Source organism: Pleurodeles waltl, chromosome 8, assembly GCF_031143425.1.
Source record: "Pleurodeles waltl isolate 20211129_DDA chromosome 8, aPleWal1.hap1.20221129, whole genome shotgun sequence".
Classification (NCBI taxonomy): domain Eukaryota; kingdom Metazoa; phylum Chordata; class Amphibia; order Caudata; family Salamandridae; genus Pleurodeles; species Pleurodeles waltl.
The window spans coordinates 1,298,527,351-1,298,544,865 of NC_090447.1; the positions used below are offsets into that span (position 1 = coordinate 1,298,527,351).

At 42.3% G+C, this 17,515-nt stretch overlaps 1 protein-coding gene and 1 non-coding gene across 2 annotated transcripts in view; one reads left to right on the plus strand and one right to left on the minus strand.

The window, feature by feature from the left end:
• Window positions 1–17,515, plus strand: part of MICU2 (mitochondrial calcium uptake 2) — an 840,968-nt gene that overhangs the window by 51,786 nt on the left and 771,667 nt on the right. The gene's annotated exons all lie outside the window — the stretch shown is intronic.
• LOC138252459 (U5 spliceosomal RNA) lies at window positions 5,048–5,161 on the minus strand. Its single transcript, XR_011195205.1, has one exon. It is a non-coding gene; the product is annotated as a U5 spliceosomal RNA (small nuclear RNA).

The following is a 17,515-nucleotide window of genomic DNA, read 5'->3' on the forward strand; positions in this document are numbered from 1 at the left end:
TAGTCCTAGGTAAATGTGCCACAGGCATTCGCAGCTCGTGTGTGTGTATCGTTTCCCGTAGGAATCCTATGACGAAAATAAATCTAGAAAAGCTATGCTGCTCTTAATTTGATCAGATGCTAGAATGTGCTGGCAGATTGCCTTAACCACTCCAAAGCTGATTATGTCCCGTTGCGCCATCGGATGAGGTTTACGTTTTCACCAGTGGTATTTTGATCACTACCTCGATTATATTGTGCATTGTTTTTATACATTGGGTCCCAATCTGGTGTGTATAACTCTGTGAGGCCTTGTAGTCAGTCAGGTGGGCTCCGTGACTGCCCAGTGGCATGGCTAGCAAGAGAAAGGGTAGAAGTTAAATCTAACAGTTGTACAGGTCTTCTAGCTACTCGTTTGAGAATGCTGCTGTCGCAGAAGGACTGTTGAAGAATTTCCTTATTCGCTTTTCATCACCTAACGCTGTATTTTAGCTTTTTTCCTGGTTTTACAGGTCCTGAACTGTAACTCGGGGTCCATGCACAACAGAAGAGCGATTTTTCGATATTTCGTAAGTGCAGGTGTTTTATTGAGGGAAATCAGAGATTTGACCAAAAGCTAGAAATATGAATTTAGATCAGCCAGAAATATTGTGCCCCATTTAGACTTTGGAAAGAAGGATTCATTCATCAGAACGGTGACTCTGTTTCTGCTGGATTACCACAGCCCAGTTTGTGGTGCTTCTAACATATTTAGTCCGTAGGTGCATAAAAGACATAATAAGATATCCAGATTTTGAGTAAGAAATGGTGACTACATCAGACCTGTTGGCTAATTCACATTGTCTGCAGAGAAGGTTAAGACTGATTTTAAATGTATTCTGTCGGACTCATCGAACGGGGACATACGAGGCGTCAATGTCTGAAATTTTTCTTTGGAAGAAAAATGTAAGAGCTAATACTTGGATGAGTACAAGATTGCATGTACATCCACTCGAGTCAAAAAGTTGGGGGAAGGAGAAAGTACACCTAGTGTATAGGGAGCTAAGCTGGGAACGTGCTCTTTTGGCAGGGATCAGTATGAAGAGGGTACGTCTAGTTTCCGTTGGTGCTGTAAAATTAATCATTTAATGGTGCTTTCTAGACACCTGGCACAGAGGCTGCCATTCTTCTCCTGGTCTGTCTCGTGGCCTGTCTCCTCCTGGCTAGCCTCTCCCATTGAAGCAGCTTGTTAGCTGCATAATGGACGGTTTTTAGGTCTTTAAGGAAGCAAAAATAGATATCCCATATCCTAAATCTATTCAGGATGAAACGTTGAACACTTTGACTTGGGGACAAATGAAATAGTTAGTGCCACCGAGAAAAGACAGATGTGTTGAAGAATGATTTGTTATTTTTAATTACCATGTGCATTAAAAGAATAATACCCCTTCCCCCCCCCCCCCCCCCCCAAAAAAAAAAGGACTACCCCACCACATTTTTGAGAACCTTGCCTTTTTGAATAATAAATGGGTAGTTTATTGCCAGGGAAGGACTCTCGGGTAGTGCAGCTCATCCGCAGAGAATGAGGCTGCAGGGAGAAGTCCCAGATTTTAGTTTCTGCCTTCAGATGTAGGACGACGAGCCCCATACCTGATACAGTTCTGCTGCCCTACCATTTCCTCCAGCCTAACTTGCCTCATTTGCTGGTCCGTATGAACGGCTGTGCCTTAATATCAACCAGCCACTCATCCTACGCATGCATTCAAAGATTTCTTACAGCAATGGAGGGCGTCACGAGTTTCCGATTGTGTAGAACCTGAAAGTCCAGGTTTCGCTCTTGCCATTCAGCCCGCAGAATAAATGGATATTCATTTATACATTTACTTAATTGAGGTAAGTGGAAACCTTTCCTTTAATTCCTAGATTTCGGGCACAAAGTACTAGTCATTTTAGTGATAGTGAAAGATTTATTTCAGCCTACTGTAAATCCCAAGCAAACTTGATAATGCAGAAAACATTTTGCAAGGATTCTACTTAATTTGCCTATAAACTTATTACAATAACTACCACTTGAATGTTTCAACTTTATTTATAACGGCCATTGGGGTCAAGCGCACACTTGAATCATCTACTTCGATAATGCCCTAAGAAGAATTGCTTGTAAACAGCTAACCTAGGAGTGGTAATACAACCTCTTTCCCAAGCATTTTCATTCAGCCTGATTAGAGACAAGTATGGTGGTGTAGTTCGAGAAATCTTTAGTTACACACTATCTAGAGGTTGTTGGAATTAGCCAACCTTTTGATGTGGTTGGAGAGGTGAGGGAGTGATGCAGCTTTTAATCTACTTAAGGTCTCTACTCGCTGATTGATGGCATAAAATAACAGCTTATAGAAATTTGGGCTGGGTTGGAAGGTTTCAGGTGCAGTCATGCTTACATTGAGTGAGAAGTACGAATATTGGGAATACAAGACAGATTCTCTCCCTCTCAGTAATGTTTCAGACTACTGCAGTTTGAAGTTTGAGACTTGTAGTTAGGTTTCCTATTAAGTGTTGTGGGCTGACACGCAAAGTACAATAAACTAAAACTTCCCGAAAGTGTTACACGTCATGGGGCCACTTGACAACTTTGCAGGGTACAATGTTTTTCAAACACTAACTTATAATTTGGTGTCTCAGTAAAAGTGAGGTTAAGCTTTTTTTCCATTTGCAGTGCATTTAAAAGTGAATGAGTGGAGTTGAGGCCAAGATTCCCTGTTCAGTTTAAAATGAATTTTTGGTAAACATTTACTTCTAGTTGGTATGCTCTGTGTTTTAACAGCAGCTGGATTTATCTTAACACTAGTGAATGAGAAATGGTATGTCATATAGTTCTTGTCGGTATCAACCGTGTGAAATCTCTCAACTTGTCTAGTCTTAGGTCATTCTTGGTCATTCCACTAGATGACCTGGGTTTATTAAGCCGCAGGAAATTATACCTTGAATATTGTCCTTTCTGGAAATTTCCTTCCCAGGAACCATTCCATTTGGCCATCATTAATTTGACACAGTAAATCATATTTTCTTTTATTTAACGTTTTTGTAGTGCTTTGTCACCGTAGGTATTTCTGTCTAGCCCTCAATATGTGACATAGAATCAGCCCCTGCCATTCTACTAAATGTTCAAGACATTTACCACATTATTATTGAGGAAAGAACCCGCCATTAGTTTCCTGTCATAATCCTTCAAATTCGATGCTAGACTCACGTGGAGTTGGAGCTTACCTTCTGGGGATGTTCAAATAGGGTTTCTCTGAAATTTCAATTCGCCATCGGCTCCATGAGGGCAAATGTGCGCTTTCCAAAAACAGCAAAACCACTGCAGGTTAGTGTATTATTCTCGAAAGCTATTACGATGTTTTGTGCTGTTTCGTTCTATAATATATTTTCCCGATGTGAGAGCGGGTGGCATATGGAAATGCATAATCGACGGCCACAATATACCTCTCTCCCATAAACCGCCTTCTGAGGGACCACAGCACAGTGTTTTTCTGTTCAGCTGAATCTGCCATAAACGTTGCTGGGGGAAAAAACCTGTGGTTCTCACAGAGACAACAGGCATTTGCAATGCAATAGGTCTCGTGTTTGCTCGAGTTAGAGCTATTAACGTTGTAAATTCCTAACTGGACTTTTCAAGCCACATAAATTGAAAATGAAAAGTACAACAGTTGACATGAGCAAGCCAATTCAAAGCGCCACGGCTGCCATGAGCATGAGTGTGAAAGAGACACAAAAGGAACAAGCATTTGCAATGCAATTGGTCTTGCGTTTCCTCATGTTAGAGCTATTAGCATTGTAAATTCCTAACTGGACTTTTCATGCCACATAAATTGAAAATTAAAATTAAAACAGTTGACATAAGCGAACCGATTCACAGCACCAGAGCCTCCGTGAGCATGAGCACGAAGGAGAGACACAAAAGGAAAAAGAAGTTTGCAGGCAGTCAAACGTATGGGCAAAATGCAATTATCCGTGTAACAGGGTCAGTGTCCAAGGCGGTAAGAAAACCGCCCCAAGGAGGGACAAACATAAAGCATTTACCAATGATAACAAAGGATTTTTGAAAGGCAAGCCCATGAACGAGTGATAGTGATGGCTGTAAGGTGGGCATGTTTAAAAGCCCACAGATAGAATACAACCGGTCAAAGCCTTTGTGCGCTCAACCTAATGAATAAGTTAGACACGCCCAGCGCTATCCTCATCATACTGCTTTTTTCCCAAAGCATTTATAAAGCAAATAGGTCTCACCTATGCGAGACCTATTGGCTTTGTCAATCTTTTTTCCATGTTGTACAGCTTACCATGTTGTACAGCTGTGCGGCTGCTTGGCAGCATGGGTCAAAATAAAAAAAGTGCTGTGAATGGAGCAAGCGTTGACCGCGCCATAGAACTTTTTTTTTTTTTAATATTCTTTCTGCCATGTTGCATAGCAGCCATGCTGCAGTACATGGCTAAGAAATAGCATATACAAAGCTGATAGATCATGCATAAATACAACCTATTGGCTTTGCTTTTGCTTGTGGTTTTTAGGCAGGGGTTGATTAAGTGATTTTTCTCAGGATCGCAGGAGGTTAATTGTGCTAGATTCGAACTTTATTCACCAGTTTCAAAGTCGCCCGTTTGAATGTGGCATGATATAAATATACGTACATTGATATATATATATATATATATATATATATGTAAATGTATACTTTAAAACATCTTTACAATTAAGTCACAGAGGGGATTTAAATAATTTCTCAATAATGAGAAAGGAGAGCATGAGCCGATCCAGAAATAAAACCGAGATTGGATACAGGTTTGTGTTTTATTTACCAATTTATCCTTCCTTACATGTTGTTATATATTGCTGCTTCCCACATGGTAGTGGATCCTTTTGGATGATATGGAGTTTTTTGTGTAGCATGCGTCCTTTTTTTATGTCATGTAACAGTGCTATAGGTTGATTGCGTCACAGTAAGAATCACTCCCCAAACGCGTTGACGGAACACAAATGAATGTTGTGACACTTGAGGAACCAGCAAATAATCAATCAGTCTACTATTATAGTTACACTTTCGTTTATTAAATAAGGGTAACCCTGCACTCTTAAATGTTCCTCTCCAAGGAAATCTTTAGTAAAAGACGAAAGATTGATTTGGTTTAAAAATAAACCAGAGTATATGTTTCATGGCCGCCGTCTGTGCCGCCAGGAGACACCGTTCCACAGACTATCAGGGTGATTTAGTTTACTAAGTTCATCTTAGAAAACCCTTTAAAGTACAATCAATTTACAATACTTGTAATCTGGTACACTGATAAAACACTTGTTGCCATAAGAAGAAACAACCGGAGGAGTCAGAAGTGACATGGAATTATGGGTATGTAAATTTAGTCGTAGGTCACTTGACAGGAAAGGCTGCACCACAGTAGTTTCCCTGCTCAAGTCATAATGTCAGCTCCTTTAACTCTGCACATTTTGAACGGTGCCTCACACGGGCTCTTGTGAGTACCGGTGTTACCCAATAACAGGATTTTTATATGCCTAAGTCAAAGCATATTCACTGGCTAGTTGCTTTTCTTTCTGAGACAATGTATGTGCCAGTGTGTTTTGTACTTGAAGCCTATAAGGCTGCATCAGCTTATGCAATAAAACAAGTATTGGCAAAGAGGAATGAGTTAGAGATATTAGGGTGGTAAATTCCTAACTGGACTTTTCTTGACACATAAATTGAAAAGTAAAACAGTTGAAATAAGCGAGCCGATTCAAAGCGCCACGGCCGCCGTTAGCTTGGGCGTGAAGAGGTGACACAAAAGGAAAAAGAAGTTCACTTGCAGTCAAATGTATCGCCAAAAGTGCAATTATCCATGTAACAGGGTCGATGGCCAAGGCGGTAACTAAACTGCCCCAAGGAGGGACAATAGTAAAGTATCTACCAATGACCCTTGAGACCCTATGGGTGAGTAGTGAGCTATACAAGCTTGTGATTGATTGATTGATTGAATGATAAATCTGGTCCAGCGTCAGCGACGAAGACACCATCAAAACCATGAACTCCATCCACTCCGGATCCCCATCGGACCCCTGCCCTCACCACGTCTTCAACAAAGCCAGCGCAGCCATCGCGCCCCACCTCCGGAAAACAATCAACTGTTCCTTTGAGACAGCAACCTTCCCAGAAAGCTGGAAGCACGCCGAGATCAACGCCCTTCTGAAGAAGCCCAAGGCGGACCCCAAGGACCTCAAGAACTTCCGTCCCATCTCCCTGTTCCCTTTCCCGGCAAAAGTGACCGAGAAGATTGTCAACCAACAGCTGACCCGCTACCTCGAAGTCCACAACATCCTGGACCCGTCCCAATCTGGTTTTCGCAGTAACCACAGCACCGAGACCGCCCTCATCGCCGCCACTGACGACATCCGGACCCTGATGGACAAAGGAGAAACAGCCGCCCTCATCCTCCTGGACCTATCAGCAGCCTTTGACACGGTCTGCCACCGCACCCTATCAGCACGCCTCCATGACGCCGGTATCCAAGAGAAGGCCTTGGCCTGGACCACATCCTTCCTCTCCGGCAGAACCCAGAGCGTCCGCCTCCCACCCTTCCGCTCCAAAACCACTGAGATCATCTGCGGCGTCCCACAGGGATCCTCCCTCAGCCCGACACTGTTCAATATCTACATGGCCCCCCTCGCCCACGTCGCACGACAACACAACCTCAACATCATCTCCTACGCCGACGACACCCAGCTGATCATATCCCTCACCGAAGATCCCCACACCGCCAAACTAACCTCCACCGAGGAATGAAGGCCGTAGCCGACTGGATGAAGGACAGCAGACTGAAGCTGAACTCAGACAAGACGGAGGTCCTCATTCTCGGACCCACCCCATCAGCCTGGGACGACTCTTGGTGGCCCACGTCACTAGGCACAGCCCCGGGACCCACGGACCACGCACGCAACCTGGGGGTCATCCTCAACTCCACTCTCTCCATGATCAGGCAAGTCAACGCCGTCTCCGCGTCCTGCTTCAACACCCTCCGTATGCTCCGCAGGATCTTCAAATGGATCCCCCTCGACACGAGAAAAACCGTTACCCAGGCCCTCATCACCAACAGACTCGACTTCGGGAACGCCCTCTACTCAGGAACTACAAACAAGCTCCTGAGACGACTCCAACGCATCCAGAACGCCTCGGCCCGACTCATCCTCGATGTCCCCTGCCGCAGCCACATCACACTCCACCTGAGAGGCCTGCACTGGCTCCCCATCAACAAAGGGATCACCTTCAAGCTCCTGATCCACGCACACAAAGCACTGCACAACACCGGACCCACCTACCTCAACAACCGACTCAGCTTCCACACCCCCAACCGAAGCCTCTGCTCAGCCAACCTCGCCCTCGCCACAGTCCCCCGCATCTGAAAAACCACCGCCGGCGGCAGATCCTTCTCCTACCTCGCCGCCAAGACCTGGAACACTCTCCCCACCATCCTACGACAGACCCAGGACCTGCTGGCCTTCAGAAGACTCCTCAAGACCTGGCTCTTCGACCAGTAGCACCCCCCCCCCCCCCCCAGCGCCTTGAGACCCTCGCGGGTATGTAGCGCGCTTTAGAAATGCAGTGATTGATTGATTGATTGAGATTTTTGAAAGGCAAGCCCATGAACAAGTGATAGTGATGGGAATGATGTGGGCATGGTTAAAAGCCCACAGATAACATGCCAGAGCGCTTGTGCCCTCGACCTAAAAGGAAGTTCGCTCGCAGTCAGTGTATCGGCAAAGGTGCAATTATCCATGTAACAGGATTGGTGGCCAAGGCGGTAACAAAACTGCCCCAAGGAGGGAAAAATGTAAAGCGTTTACCAAAGATAACATAGGATTTTTGAAAGGCAAGCCCATGAGCGATAGTGATGGGCGTGCGTTGTTAAAAGCCTACAGATAGATTACAACACGTCAGAGTGCTTGCGCGCTCATGCTAAAAAGGGGACACAAGGAAGAGTGTAGATTTGTTTGTCTTCCAGTTTATTTTAATTTGTCAACAGTGATGCACTCAGCCATGCAGTCTTTCTGATGCAGTCTTCGTTAGCTCCTGCTTATCTTTTCAACATGTTGAACTTATAAAGTAAAATCTGGAAAGTAAAACATACAGATGTGTGTGGCGTTTGTAAATTGCGCATTCCCAACCTCATTTTTCACCACTCTGCATTTTGTTGGTCTTCCTGCAGGTAGCTTTAGATGTTTTATAAAAAGGTATTACTTTACTATTCCATAAAGAAATACGTAAGAGAGTCATCGGAGGATAATTTCTCCAATTGAATGCTAACGGCTTTAAGGTGTTCCACTCCACTCTTTGGGGAGCGCTTCAATTTCAGTGTATGTGTTGCGGAATTTTCAGCATGTGACACAAACTATTAAGTGAACACACAAGCCAATTAAAAAAGAAAGCTTCCCCACCTAAAACTAACGTATTGTGCATGTAATCACGAAGAAATACTTGTCTGGTCTCCTTTTAAAAAATAAATTAATAATAATAATAAATTGCTTGCAGAAAACTAGGCATAAAATATAAAAGATCGTTATTTAAAAATAGGGCATGTCCAGTATTCTGTAATGTAATTGTACATAACTTTCTTCATCTTTTTCTTAACCAAACATCCCTCACTGCACAGTTGTGTGCCGCGTTTGTGCGGTAGCCTCAACTTTGCATCACAGTGGCAGTAATTGGGTACTGCAGCAACTCCGAGGAACGTCATAGCCCGCAGTGTCAACGATATAGAGAAAGGCTTTCACTCACATGAACCACCTTTTGGATTAAAGTAAATCTATCAACCTTGTGGTGCTAGAAAAGGTGTGTCTTGGCTGTTAGAAGAAGAAACACTTAAAATATTAGAGTAACTTCATGTCCATGTGGGATGCGATATGTGGAACTGGTTTTCAGACTGTCAAAAAATGCACAGATGTACCTTCAGTCACTCCTGCAGGCCGTTTACTGTTTTGCTTTGTAGAACGGGTGGGACTTACCTCGCTTTACCTCGTTTATAAAGAAACATTTGTGAAAAAGTGTGCACAAACAGATCAGGTTCATCTATCCAGACCCACTATCATGCCCATTGATATGCAGTTATTCATTTGACTTCCATTAATTCACATGCTCGAAGGATATACATTTGCCTAAAAATGGGTATTACTTTCAACCAAATGGAGGTCAAAGCTGCTGACAAAAGAAAATGGGGAAATATGACAGTACTTTGTGCTACAAAAATGAGAATCATTACTAGATCAAATTCATGTGTTTCCAGATAATTTCTTTAGCCAAAAGCTGCATATTAGTAAATTATGTATTTTTTTGGTGTGGTTTGAAGATTTACTAATAAAGTGAACAGACTTGCAGAGAATAGTCTTATTTCACCAATGCGACAAGCATTACAAAATAAGATGGTCTTAGGTCATGGTGTGACGGCTCCATATTGTAATAAATAAAAATGAGACTAGGCACCACGAGGCATCTGTGTGCATTTGATGCATGGTACTGGTTACACGCTGTAAATACATTTGAGAGTCATGGATTATGCGTGAGTAATCTGCTGCAATACAGCGATGCTTTTTCACATGGCACGTGTTTTGAAAATAGTCTTCCTTATGAAATCAATGACGTCAAGAGGTTTACACGCATACATTGCGTTAAAAGTGTGGGATAAACAGTAGGGTCATTGGTATCCAGGTCCTGTATATTTTGAGTGGGTAGGCTTATATCTCTTGCCTCGTAACATGGGAGTAGAATGCATTTCAGCACACCGTGATCTCGCGCGCACAGCATGCTTTCAATGGCAGGCACAAGATGGAGGAAAGACTGCTGCACTGTGGCCCCCACAGCACCTGCGCTTTACTGACGCACAAGAATCCATTTTCATGACCATCTGCATGCGCGAGGCCTCTGCTTGCCCGGGCTCACGATGGAGCCGGTCCTTATTAAAGTCAGGCTTTCCTGTGCCGTGCTTTGCATTTTTGAGAAGAGCAAACCAAAAAACAGGCAGAACTGAAGATACACATCACATGTAACTGTTGAGCTGGGTCCTTAAAGCCTTTATTCAGGATCGGATAATCATTTGTGTCACTTTTGCTGGTCACGTCACTGACGCCATCCACGCCGTTTAAAGAGCTGAAACAAACACACACCACTTGCACAGTTTCCACCACAACTCGTACAGCGCATCGCTGCCCCCCCCTCCCCTCCCCTCCCCCCCCCCCCCACACACACACACACACACAGCTTACACCACTAACATTACTACACCACTGACCGCTTACACTACTGTCTCAGCTTACTTAGCCCATTTCGCTCTTATCACTGAAACGGGTACCACTCGCACACCTTACACCACTGTCATCAGACACAGCATTGACGCAGCGTATACCTCTGACGTCAGGGACACTGCTAGCTCCTCTTACAACACTGACATCCCACTTTCATAGAACAGTAGATAAGCGTTAATGTGGAAAAACATGTACGCAGGCATGCACAAATGGCGTTAGCACATTAAAGGAAGACCTGGTGGCCTTGCTAATGCTTGTTTGCTTTTCTCTTTTTAGAAAACATTATTATTGATATTGCTACTATTCTATAGTTCTTGGCTTTGCCAATGCTTGTTTGATTTTCTCGTTTTAGAAAACAGTATTATTGCTACTATCCTTTAGTTATGGCAGCTAGCTAGTGGCCTTGCACGTACCTTAAAGTAAATGCATTTGCTCTCTTGCACCAGAGTTTGTTAACTACAGTTCTGAAACGCTTCAGCCCTTGTTTGAAGTTTAGTGTTAAACCGATTTTGCACATTTTAGGGTTTGTATTCTGACAGTACTTGGTTTTAGCGCACTATGTAGCATTTGTTGCAGAAAAATTAGGCATGGCAAGGGGAGAGGTGTACCAGTCGAAAATTCTGTTCACGCTTATTTGAGCCTTGATTTCTAGCATGTTTTGAACCACCAGTTAAGTGCTGGCGATACAGTGTGCAAAACCCCTGAAAGGTAGCACTATTTTTGCTCAAATCGTAATCGCTAACAGAGTAAAAATAAGCATTTGCAATGCAATCGGTCTCACATTTGTGAAAGTTAGAGCTCTTGGCGGTGAAAATGACATTTGTACTTTTTTTTTTTGTATGCAGTGGAATGATATTTGCTTAACGCTATTGCCATTCGTATGACCATGCAGCGCTGGAGAACCGGGAAATCGGTTATGAGGCAAGAGTATTATGGTGGCTGGGGAAAAAAAAAGTAGCATCCCAGAAAAAGCAAACACTGATGGAGAATGCAAGATTAAGTAAAGCATGCGAAATGTAAGCAGGAACAACATGGTTACGTTAACGCTTTTACACTTATAACATGGTGGCTGAAAAAACCTGCATGCCTAACCTAATGTGTACGACGCAGGGAAAGGATGCAGTACCAGAGCCTCAGGGCGGGACAAACGTAAAGCATTTACCTACATCAAGAGATTTTTGAAGGGCAGGCCTAGGAATGAGTTAAAGTGATGGGTGTGATTAAAGCCCACAGAATAGATTACATGTGGAAAAGCAGTGCTTGTGCACTGCTCTGCTTAACCTAAAAACACAAATTTTATGAGCAAAACCTACCATGACTGGCAAAGTGGTCTAGTTACACTCTGGGCAGGAATGTGCAGCATGGAATCCAGGAAATATTTCAGTGGAGTTGGCCTGCATAAATCTGAATATCTAGCGAAGCCCCTTGTTCATACCTTGCGTAAGCCACCTTTGCTGTTGTAGATGGAATGTAAGCAGAGGCTTTGGCAGCGCCACGTGGAACTCTGGGAAACAGTAGTATGCCGAGGTTCTAGGTTTTAAAGCATACACACCACGTACCCTAGTATCCCCTTTATCCTGGGGACAAAAGGCCCCCATTTAAGTAAAAAATGCATGTTTGCTAATACCTCTCAACACACATTTGCATATAGGTGCTTATGAGTAATGGCTTGTTGACAAACACCACAAACAATTCAGAGAGAGAAGGGAAGCCCCTGGAATGAAAAGGCTCGAATTTCACTGCTGTTTTTAAAGAAGGACTTTTAACTGCAGAGTGTACGAGTTTTAAACTTGTGTTAACATGTATCGCGTATTAGCAAAACAATTGTGTCACCTATAAACATAAGTTTTATAGCTTTTCTCTCTGCCTACTGTTTAAGCACATGTCTAAAATACTCAAAGGGCTGCTTTTTCAAAGGTTTACCAGAACTGCTTGGCATAGCCAATAAGTCTCGCCTTTGTGACCTTATAAGTGTTTAGCCATGCAACACATTATTCTGGGTGTTGTGCCGCCAGGGATTGAATAGCTATATACAATCACTACACATTGGGTTATGTAGTCTGGTTCAGGAATATTTGCTTGCCTCTGCCACACGCTTCTTCCTAGCCAGCATTACCGGTTGAGTTTGCGTTATATGAAAACTCCCCCACCCCATTATTATTTCATTTTTATTTTTAAATGTAAAAATCTACGTTTGTAAAGGGCTGAAAAAAGTGTGCAAAATTTAAATATAAACATAGGAAAAATAGCTCCGAAAGGCTGAAAGGGGTACATAGTGACCTAATCTCATATAAAATAAAACAATAAAAATGTGAGAAACGAATTATTCTATACAGCTATTTGTAAAAGGCCAGTAGGGTTGGGATTGAACACATGATATAAAATAGCACCAAATAAAGTTCTACAGATATATGCAGTTTCCTTTAATTCTACACTTATAATGTGTGGCAATAAGGCAGGGCAGACACAATGAAAACTATTCCAAATAAACACGAAATAAAAAAAAAATATAATACGACAATGTAAAAACTAAATATTTAATAAACTTCGTCAACACCTCAAGCTTGTTAGGGCTACGAACGAAGCCACCACTAGTAAGTTAGGCTGTAGTCTTGGGAACTGCTCAACATGCTTTGCATTGTGGCAAAATAGCTAATATCGCTGTGCCTACAGAGTAATCAATCTATAATGTAACTTCTGCTTATGTAAAGCGCTCCAATACATTCCTGTTAACTTTGCGTGATATAAAACTCCAACAGCAATTAAAAAATTTGTGCATGGAATAATACCTCTGAAAAGCCGAAAGGGCTTGGGATCAAACCAATTACATATAAAAGAACATCTAAAAAAAAAAAAGAGCGAAACTAATGATTATAGACAGACCTTTCAGCGTAGGCTTAATGTATTTTTATTTTAGGCAAATTACTCACTATCTCTGTACTTATAAAATAATGTCAGCAAGACCTTAAAATCTTGTCGTTTTAGACCAATTACTCACTATCCCTATGCCTGCTAATAAAAGAATGTATAGTTGTGTAATTTAATTTGTGCGTGTGTAAAGGGCTAAACTGGCTTCAGGTTAAGATCACTGTACAAATCTCCCACCTGCAATTCATTTTTTTCTTGCTTTTCACCCTACCGCTTGATAAAACGTATAAGTAGTGGTCCATATATGGCACAGCAGTCTGTGAAACAGACAAAGCCTTTGATTCCTGGTCCTTATCACAGCAGGGCTGTCTCCATCTTGGAGAACCCATAAAACAGCTTGAAAGTGTTGTGAGCACTTCTCAGTAAACTGTATTTAAGCATAAGAAAAGGATGGCTTCCATAGAATGGTCAACTGCACCCTCCTGTTCCACCCCTTTCAACCATTTGCATTTTCAAAAGCTTTACCAAGTGTAATGTGGGCCTCTTAAATACACCCCTTGCTTTGGTAAAAGGGAGAGCCAGGAAACTGCCTAAAGGGGCAATATGTTGCATTTAAAGGGACTAAAATAGAAACTAGTTATGAACAAAAATGAAACGTTATGTTAGAAAACTGGGTATTACAAAGGCTGCTAAAGCTGGGAGCTGAAACAAATGGATAAATTATTATGAAAGAATAGATTCAATAACATATGTAGCATTATGGGCGGAACAGCTGACTTTGGAAATGGTGAACGAGGTTCGAGTCTTAGCATTGGCCAGCAAAACAATGTTTGTAACAAACCTATCAACACAGCAAGCTTAGTAGAGCTAACACTAAGCAAGTAACACAAAGGTTTTTGATTGGGGAGAACAACTGCGCATCTGAGAAAGTGTCCGCGCAACTTTCTTTCATCAAGATGGCGCCCGCTTCACGAAACATGAAGCGTGGCGGTCGCACCAGGGTAGAAATTACACCCCTCCCAAGCATACTTGGGCAACCTCAAGAGTGAATTAAAATAGTGTGGGGAAGACCATAAAAACAATATAACTCCATTGTGCTTGAGGAAGAGTGTTGTTGTTGTGGCTTGAAAATGAGCTACAAAAAGACAGCAAAACAATTAGTTCTGAACACAGCAAGCATAGTAGAGCTAAAAAGAAACAAGTAACACGAAAGGTATAGATGGGGGGTTGGGGGAACAATGGTGTGTCGGAGGACACGGCCGTGTGGCTTTCTTTCATCAACACTGCCCCTGCTTCGGGAACATGAACCACAGCGGACGCACCAGGGGAGAAATTAGAACTAAAAACATAATTATGTTGAAAAACATTGCTGATTTGCAAGTGACACACCCACCAAGTAAAACTGCGATACGCAGACATCATACATGTATCAGTCCTCAATAGGATTGGTATGCAGACACACCAGTCTGAAAGTGGAGGCATTTCACATGGAGAAGCAGCCCAACACCAAACAGCTCAAAACGATCAACTCCAATGCCTCCGATCGAGTTTGCCCTGCAGGAAACATCAAAGTGCCATGGCCGCCATGAAGCACATGCGAAGGAGAGAGACAAAAGAAAAAATAATGCGCCTACACTAAATTATGTTGGCAGTCGTGCAATAATCCATGCAACAGGGACAGTCTGCAAGGCAGAACAAACCAGCCTTAAGGCGGGACAAACGTAAAACATTTACCAACATCATCTAGGGATTTTTTTAAAGGCAGGCCCAGGAATGAATGAAAGTGATGGCCATGAGTTGGGCATGGTTAAAGACCAGAGAATAGATTACCACATGTCGAAGCGCAGTGATTGCACGCTGCTATGCTCGACCTAACGAATGCAAACATTTTTTGCACCCGGATATATCCAGCCCCAAAGTAGTTTATAAATCGTTGCAGATAGAGAAAAAAATATTTCATAACTGTTGGAGATTAAATTGTGATTGCACTTACTGCTTAGGAGCATCATGACTTTGATCTAGATGCCCTCTGCATTAGTCAAGAAAAAACGGTTACAAGCGTTTTTCGACTCTGCTTGTTCTGTATTTAACCTGGTTGTAAGTAAACCTATTGTACAACTAATACATTTCACTGCAGAAGTTTTGGAAGATGTACAAGTTAACCAGTTGCTATCTGGGTTTTCTTAATGGAGGACATAAATGTGGAAACTGTGGTTGCAAATTCCAGAGACTTCTGTAACAAAATTAGTTTGTGGTCTAAACTAGCTTAAGGTACATTCCTCTTTGCTGTTTGTATTAGAATGAATTGAGAGCCTTGTTTTCCATAACGTCAATCAATCTTTGATCCCTGAAACAACATTTATTTTTAACATTTTTTAGCAAATGTAATATTAATGATGGTTATAAAAATGAAGAAAGTATCTGTCCCTTGTTCTGAAAATTGAAAAATTTCAGTCTGCTCTGGGTCTTGTAATGTCCTCATTTCGATTGAGGATACATGTTGGGGCAAGCCAATTTTAAAATATCTGACTCCTGTGGTACATTAGAGCAGAACGTTCATATCTAAAATAAGTTTCATTCTGCCTGTCCTCCTCCAAGCGGTCTACACCAGTAACTGGTGTTATAAATACAACTAAGCTCATACTCTGAGTGACATACGGACATTGTCATGCTGCCTGCTGAAAATAGAGTGGAGTACAGAAAGTGTGGAATCCTTAGTGCTATGCTGTTATAATTAAAATAGACTTGGATATTTCTTTTGGGTGTGCATTCGTTTCACAACTTATATCTATTGCAACGTGTTTTTAGGTTGAGTTGTGCGCTAGAGAGTTGGGTTTGAAAACATTTACGTTTGTTCTCCGTTCTCTTCAGTTGCACTTTCTAACCGTGCTGTTTTATTGGCCACGCTTTTATTTGTCAGACTTTTGATGTTGCGTTTTTTTCTTTGCCCGTGCTTGCTTTGGGGTTTGAATTTTCATTCTTATCACGGAGACCAACCAAGTTATCCTGGTTAGAACATTTCTCTCGAGAGTAAGGTGTTTTTTTTGTTGTTGTGTTTTTTTAATTTTATTTTTTTAAGGCCTAGCCTAGCAGCAGCTTTTTGTGTTTGCCTTGTGTCATGTAATCAGAGAAATCCAGAAATAACAAATAAATACTTATATACATGCATACACAGAGATGCTTGGGGTTAGCTTTCTTCATCCATTGTACTGTTCAACAGACATTCACATTTTGCGTACAGCATGGGGAAATTGGTCAGTCCACTTCAACCACTGGTTCTCTTGCACTGAGTGATGGCAGTTTGATCACATGTACTCGCCTGCCTAAATAATAGTGCTCTTCAGTCTCGGGGATCCCGGATCAAAACTATTTTCCATTGTTTTTTTTTTTTCTTTCTTATTGATCATTTTTTAATTGTGTTTTCAAATAGTTTGGAGGGGCGCTGACCTGCTGGTGACCCTGATCCTCTAGTCCTACCCTGGTGTTGCCCTTTGTATGTTCGTTTATGGGTTGGGACCAGAGATGCTCACTTGGTGCCCCAGGCAGGGACAGCGCAAGTAGCAGTTCCTTGGTTTGTTTGCTCTTTAAAATCTAAAACTTTCTATTCAGCTGGGGTCATGTACTTGTTGGACTATTTCATATGGAATGTTCTTCGCATTGAGCCTGTCCTGGATGGGGAAATGTAAAATTTTGGGCTGTTGGAGGAGATAAATATTGAACATGTGAATTATATACCAACATTCATGTGGTTTGTCAAGGGATGTCAGCTGCTATGTTGCTCTGTCTCTTTATTTGCCAAACCAATCTGTACGGCGTATTGCCAAGCCTTTTGTGTGTTTTGAAGTAGATCTAAGCTATGTTGGACCTTCAATACCACAAAGGTGTCACGTTTCCTTTTCGGACCCCTTGGGTAGCGTGGAGTCTATAGCGTTGCATCGATGTGCGTATTATTTTATAGGTCACAAAATTTAAAAGGGACCACGCCTGCACAGACCCCTTATGAACAGGTGATCTTCTAGGTTTTGCTACCTGAACAGTGGACTTTACTCCCCCCATCCCCGATTACATGCCACATGTAGTTCTTGCTGTATCAGTGGCTGGGTGTTATCAGATGCCTCTTTGCACTTATTGACCATATGCTGCCAACACAAAAATATTACAGATCGTGGGGTCTTCCAGCATGGTGATCTTCCAACGCTCAATCAGGGGGTTGTTTTAGTAGCCAAGCATGCATAGCTGGGAATCATTATACATGCTGAAAGTTTGATATGTGCGTCCTGCCACGTTAGAGGGTCGAGATATTATTGGTCAAACAGTTAGCTATAGGTCATTATCCCAGCCAACAGATTTG